The sequence below is a fragment of the Triticum urartu genome, unplaced genomic scaffold, assembly GCF_003073215.2.
Source record: "Triticum urartu cultivar G1812 unplaced genomic scaffold, Tu2.1 TuUngrouped_contig_9624, whole genome shotgun sequence".
NCBI lineage: Eukaryota > Viridiplantae > Streptophyta > Magnoliopsida > Poales > Poaceae > Triticum > Triticum urartu.
This window is the reverse complement of record NW_024120687.1, coordinates 4,628-10,958: the sequence shown is the minus strand read 5'-3', so window position 1 is coordinate 10,958 and position 6,331 is coordinate 4,628. Positions and strand designations below refer to the sequence as shown.

General features: G+C 42.6%; 1 long non-coding RNA gene across 4 annotated transcripts; it reads left to right on the top strand.

Annotated features, from left to right (window-relative positions):
* The first annotated feature begins 661 nt into the window (after positions 1-661).
* Positions 662-4,702, top strand: LOC125532297. Of its 4 annotated transcripts, none has more exons than XR_007293979.1 (6): positions 664-1,146; positions 1,855-1,937; positions 2,470-2,629; positions 2,841-2,969; positions 3,456-3,569; positions 4,478-4,702. It is a non-coding gene; the product is annotated as an uncharacterized LOC125532297 (long non-coding RNA). The 4 variants fall into 4 exon arrangements; XR_007293978.1 differs by having other exon boundaries at positions 665-1,146; positions 2,506-2,629; XR_007293977.1 differs by having other exon boundaries at positions 662-1,146; positions 2,470-2,969.
* Positions 4,703-6,331: the final 1,629 nt, after the last annotated feature.

Sequence of the window (6,331 nt, the reverse complement as noted above, 5' to 3'; positions counted from 1 at the left end):
TGTTGAACATGTCATTGCACTCAAAACTAGCTTTCTGCAAAAATTTACCTATATCATGCATTGTTGTATCTTGAACCAAAACATGGGTTGCTTGCGAGTACATTCAAAGTACTCATTGGCTTGCCACTGGTTATCTTATTGGCCAGGCATGAAAGAACATGATATGATGTAGAATACTTCAGTGACGAACATGCGAGCTAGGACGCTTCCCAGTCAGAATGCATGTAGGGTTAAGGCAGATGGCATGGGTCCAAGTTATCGACGAAGATTTCCGCTGCGATGTTATACTCAAGACTCGACCATAATGGTCCTACTTGTGTAATACGGTATGTATGGATGTAAGACTCTTGTTATTCAGCTTCTGTGTCACTACACCACGCACCAGAATTCCCTACCGATGTCTGTTGGAAAAAAATCACTATTGCCGACCCACAGTCTGGCAGGAAAATTTCTAACGGACCATGGGTCGGGAAACCTGCATACACCGACCTGTAGTCGGTCGGGAATACTGTAGCATATACCATCTAACGATCGGTCGGGGATTCTGTTATGGCCTATGGAATGTCGGTCGGTAAATCACCCCCACCAACTTTCGGACGCTAAATGGGCATCGCCCGTGAATAGCTAAAAAAGTAGCGCCAAACCGGCCCAACCCGCGAATTTTCCACCCTCAGAATCACAAGGATGCTGCCGCCCTTTGTTCCCCACCCACAAAATCCCTAGCTTTCCTGTTGTTCCCCACGCACGCCGCCGCCCCACGCCGGCCAATCCCCATGCCTCCCACCGCCGCCCCATGTCGTCGGGGGCTACCGCCGGTCTATCCCACTATCGCCCCATGCCGCCCTGCCTCTGCATCACCATCCCACGCCGCCCTTCCTCTGTAGCACCGCCCCACACGATGCCCCGTCCCCACAGCCCCGCCCAATTCCGACATGCCTCTCCACCGTCGGCTCCACACCCTCGGGCTCTCTCTCCGTTTAACCGCCTCTCTCCAACCTCCCTGGCCCAACCCCCCATCTCCATCGTCCAGCTCATGAAGACACACGCAGTGGCGGTGGCGGCGAAGATTTGGATCTGGGCCGCGTGTGGCTGGGCAAGGACATCCCTCTCTGTCTTTGGCTGGGCAAGGGCATCGATGCGGCTGAGGTACAACTCCTTCCTTGCCGCATCAATTTTTTTGTACAAAGTTTGTTAAGAGATGAACTTGGAGTGAAGGAGTTCACCGTGGTTTTTGGGTGGAAGACTCTGTTATTTGCCCCGTCAGTACTCTGTTGGTAGACACTGTTTATGTAGATTCAATTTTTATTACAATACCGAGTTATGTTAGATGGAAATAGATTTATGTTAGATTTATTTTTTATTACAATACTGAGTTATGTTGGCATCCTACAGCTTCTTTGTCAAAAATTGTGAAAATAACTAGGTTCTCTTGAAAACGAAGCTTCTTTGCAGCACCAATGGATGTGTTTCTAGTGTCTGTGTTGCTCCAGCTGATCACATTTATTGGTTGAGTTCATGAGAATGGCGCGTAAGCATACTGCCATCCAACTACCCAAATACTTGCTTAACTTTTTCTTACTGAAATCTTCACCATGTCAAATTTCCTTCAATGCCAAGTTCAAATATTGTGAGGAAACATTTATGGTATAATAATCACTGCTGCTATTGAAACGATGCATTTGACCTGACTAAACAGCGGCAAGATGTCATCCATGAGGTGGGGTAATATAACTGGTGGCTCAAACTTACTTTTATAACTAAGGGCCAAACAATGGATTGAAATAGAATGTAGCACACGACTCGCTGTTCTCTTTGTACATGTGACCTGACTTTTATCTCTCATTTTTTCTACAGGTAGAACAGAGGACAGATGCTGGTAACGCTGAGCTGACAAAGAGAAGTAGCAGAATATTTGCTATGCCACTGTAGTGCATAAGGTGTGTGGAGTGTCCAGTGTTTATTTTTCTTTTAGTATATTGTTTCTTGATGTAGTACCTCATAAGTCTTGTGTACCATCCTCTAATGTTTTGTACAGCAGTAGATGATTGAGTACCTCATTAGTCAGTAGATGGTCTATGGTCATGGTTGATTGCTTGCTTCATTGATTGAAGATTCATATTTTGATCCATGCTGCCCCTAATGTGTTTGAGGACTAAGATTCATATTAAGTGTCATTTTATAATGCTATGACTAATGGTAACTAAAGGTGATTGCTCATCATCTCTGCTAATTTTCCCTAAGTTTTCAATTTTCTAGTTTATATGGGCTATAATTTTACTTTATCGGTATTCAGTTTTATTAAGTCTTTTAATTTGTCTAACACTTCGGTTTATTTTTCTTAAATTTTTTAGTTTCTTTGATCTAGCTATTCTCTTTCATTTTCTCTTTGCCGAGTTTCTCCTTTTGAGTTTCTTAGTCATATATCTCACTCCCATTCATAGCTACAGTGAGTTGTTCTTTTTCCCATAGGCAGCGTGCTGATGTTGCTTCATTACTTCTCCATAGAGCATGGGGAGCTTTTATCGTTCTTGGATTTCATAAAATAGAAGAGATGACAGAAATGGGGTGGGAGGTATGTGGAAACAGAGCTTCTTACTTGTGGTAGTAGACGACTAGGCAGTTCATGCAGGTCAGCCCTCAACACCTGACTCCCTTGATCGGTGTCTTCCTCTTCTCCACTCATCTATAGAAGTGAGCCCAACAAATACTATTTTTGGCTGAGGCTAGAATCTTGCACCGGAGCATAAAACGTTTAGTTGTTAAACATGTTTCTGTAACAAGTGAGCTATCCATCCTGACCATGTAGGAGTAACACATTAACTGATGGGTGGTGCTTTCAGGCTCTGGAAACATTACTTGATGTCTCTGTACTCTGGTATGGGATGGTGCACTTTTAATGATGAAAAGAATGGCACGCACTCCAAATATATTCCTAGAAAGTGGATTAACTGAAGAAGAATCTACTACAGGTATTAAACAGAGTCCACACCGGGTGTTAGCTTTGCACAGTTACAATTTGTGCTCGTGTTTTTCAGTGTGAATCACCTGTATTGATATTCTTGCTGAAATTTCAGTTAATCTTAATTGACTCCTGCATACATTAACAGCTACCAAGTTCATTAATAAATATGTAGTTCTACAAACAGCCTGGGATTAATAAATATGTTGACCTGATTTTTTAGCTGCAGAAGTTGTTGCCAAAAAGTCTAATGGCAAAGTAAAATGGAACCTATTTAGCTTTGTTGTTCATTTTTATGTCCTAGTGCAACTTGAGAGAACAAGCAATATTAAGTGACCTTGCTATTTACTTCTGACTGGCATACATGACTACATGTAGTTCACCAAAACAATCTTCAGTTTTCCTATTATTTTTGTGATACAAAAGGAATACATGTATACTTCATAATGTTCCCTTGTTAAATCATATCGTAACATCATGTTCTATTATTTCCCAGAAGTAAGATCTGGTTACAATCAATCTGAAAGGCAAAATGAATTCTGTGTGTGGGGAACAACATAGCAGGTGAATCTTATCTGAACAGGGACGTCTTCCTCATCCCGCCACTTAGGTAATTTCTGTCACTTAGCTAGAACTGTTTGCTTACATTCATCTATTGATTGAAGAAATTAGAATGTACCGCTAAAATGATTAATATGTCTGGATTCACTTTGATAAATATATGGTAGCGACAATGTCCAAAGGTCCATGCAAAACATTCACTCAACAATAGCCTTTTTATTTTTTTGGTGGGGGAGACAAGAACTAATAAAATCATTTTTAGTGATAATGTCCGACTTTTATAATTTTCAGCAAGCGAAAGAGAAGTACAGTTACCCACTTTGAGATTTTATGCTTCAGCCTTATAGCATTGCTGTAGTATATGAATATTATATTTGCATGCTTGTATTAATTATATGAAAATTTTAGAGATGAACAGAACGATGCTACTCTCAAATCATATAGCAAAAACTACATGTGTAGTTTCCCATAGAGTAATAATTGTCATATATACAACTAGGTTTAGATCATCCAATAGAGTTAGGGTCAGGTTCAAGCTGTGTTACATAGCAACTTGTAAGAAATGCAAAACCTTCATCTTAGGACGCATTTTGTTAATACGTGCTTTGATGGACTGAACAGGATCACTTGCGTATCTCTGAACTGAGAATACAATCGAGTTTCTAATCCTACTAACATATAACATACATGGTTTCCCTGGGAGGTAATAGTTTTGCATTCACGCCTGTACAAGTAGGGTGGGCATTACAGATGACCTGAATTGTGCAAATTTACGACCTTAAGTAGCAACTAGTAGATGCTTAATGATTGATTGCCAGCTCGCTTTCTTCTGTAGTGAGTTTAGCTAAATTATTGTGCTGATGTATTTCGTTGTGCAGACTGAGCTGATGCTTTGTTTTGTTTCTGCCATTGACTATGAATGCATGAATTTACTGAATGATTGTTTACCCTTTGTAGGAAAGACATAAAAGACCAGGAAGGAACTATGGAGATAGTTTGCGTCAACTAGATAGTTTGTGTAAGGTGCAAAATAATGCACCGTTTGGCTATCATTTTGTAAGCCTTTATGTTGTATTGTCAACTGGATATTTTGTACAAAATCAATGACATGCATCTATTATTGTATCTTGATTGATATTTTGTTGGATGTTATTGTAATGAGATATTTTATGTGACTTTATTGACATTCTGTCAGTAAGGCAAACGTGGGAGGGTAATTATTGTTTTGGTTAGCTAAAGAAAATGCTGACAATCCGTTGGTCGGCAAAATGTAATGTCGTCTGATTGTTGGTCGGCAAAGAACCATGCACTACTAACAGATTGTTGGTCGGCAAAGAAACACCATCAGGCCGTTGGTCGGGAAAGGTTTACCATCAGACCATCTGTCGGGAAAGGTCCATGACAGTGCCGTTGGAAAGTCGGTCGGCAATGCTTGAAATAGCCGTCGGCTTGTCGGTCGGCAAACATATGTCGGTCGGGAAAGGGCTTTCCCGTCTGGACTTTCTCCAGCAGACAGGGTCAGTCGGCAATAGTCATTCCCGATCGACTGTCTGTTGGTGGAAGCTGTTTTCCCAACCAACTTGTTTGTTAGGGATGCAGTGTTGTGGTGTAGTGTGTGTTCAGTGAGCATTGATCTCTGGGATCACTGTACAAAAGAGTAGGCGGTATCGGAATGATCTAGGGGGTTTTTCTTGCTTGGAAGCTCTGTCAAGAAGGAGGGGTGGTTGACACCGTAGTCGTACTAGGAAGCAGCGCCAGTCTCGGTGTCTACCAGAGAGAAGAGGGGGGAGAACAATAAATATAAAGCAAACAGATGCATCACGATGCATGACATGACAATATGAAGTGCTAAGGGTGAACTATCACAGTGCTAAGTGATATAGACAAAGAGGGAAAACATTTTCAAACAGATGAAACGGAGGGGAAGGATCCATGTTCATCATGCTAGAGGCATGTGACAGATGAACGGATTACATATTATGATTCGTTATATTTTTATGAGCAATTTTCATATATAAATTATTTTCATCTGAGTTATGAATTATTTTATATGATTTCTCGAAGTTTTAAATGATATTCTAATTTAATTTTAATTCAAAATAAAGTGAAATTCCAATATGGACACAACAAGTGTACACAGCATGGTCACCAGAGGCTGACACTGGGCCCTGTTGACACTAGGCTAGCTGGTTGATTCTTTCCGCGCGTCGAGCCAGCAAGGAAGGGAAGGATCGTCAGTTCCTTTCCTTCCCCCGGAATCATCTTTTTTTTTTCCTTTTTCCTTTTTCTCAGCGACGACTCGCGGCAAAACTTTTATCTTTTTTCCATCTCCATGATCGAATCGAGTCGATCGCCTTCACTTACCTTACCACGCCGGCGCGACGAGCCCCGTCCGTTCCCAGGCCGCCAACTCGCCGTCCGTCCGTCCATGGAGACCTCGCCTCCTTCATCTCCGTTCGGTCACCGCACCCGCCGCCTCCATCGTCGACTCCCCACCCAATTCCTCCACCTCACTACTCAATCGCTTCTCGTCGCCGCCGACAACCACAAAACAACACGCCTGCCGGCGCCTCAATCAATCGTCGACCTCACAAACTAGTACGTATTTCACTCCAAACACAAAGGTCCTCTTCCAGTGCCGCCGCCGACATGCCATCGTCGATTCCGGCAGCTCCCCGCTCAGTTCCCTCCTCCACTGGGGTGCACATCAATCAATTGTACTTGTACACATCCGTACCTCGCCACCCACCTCCCTTCTGCTCCCTCGCCAGCGCCCAAGACACTCCGGCCAAGCCCACCAACAATAACACC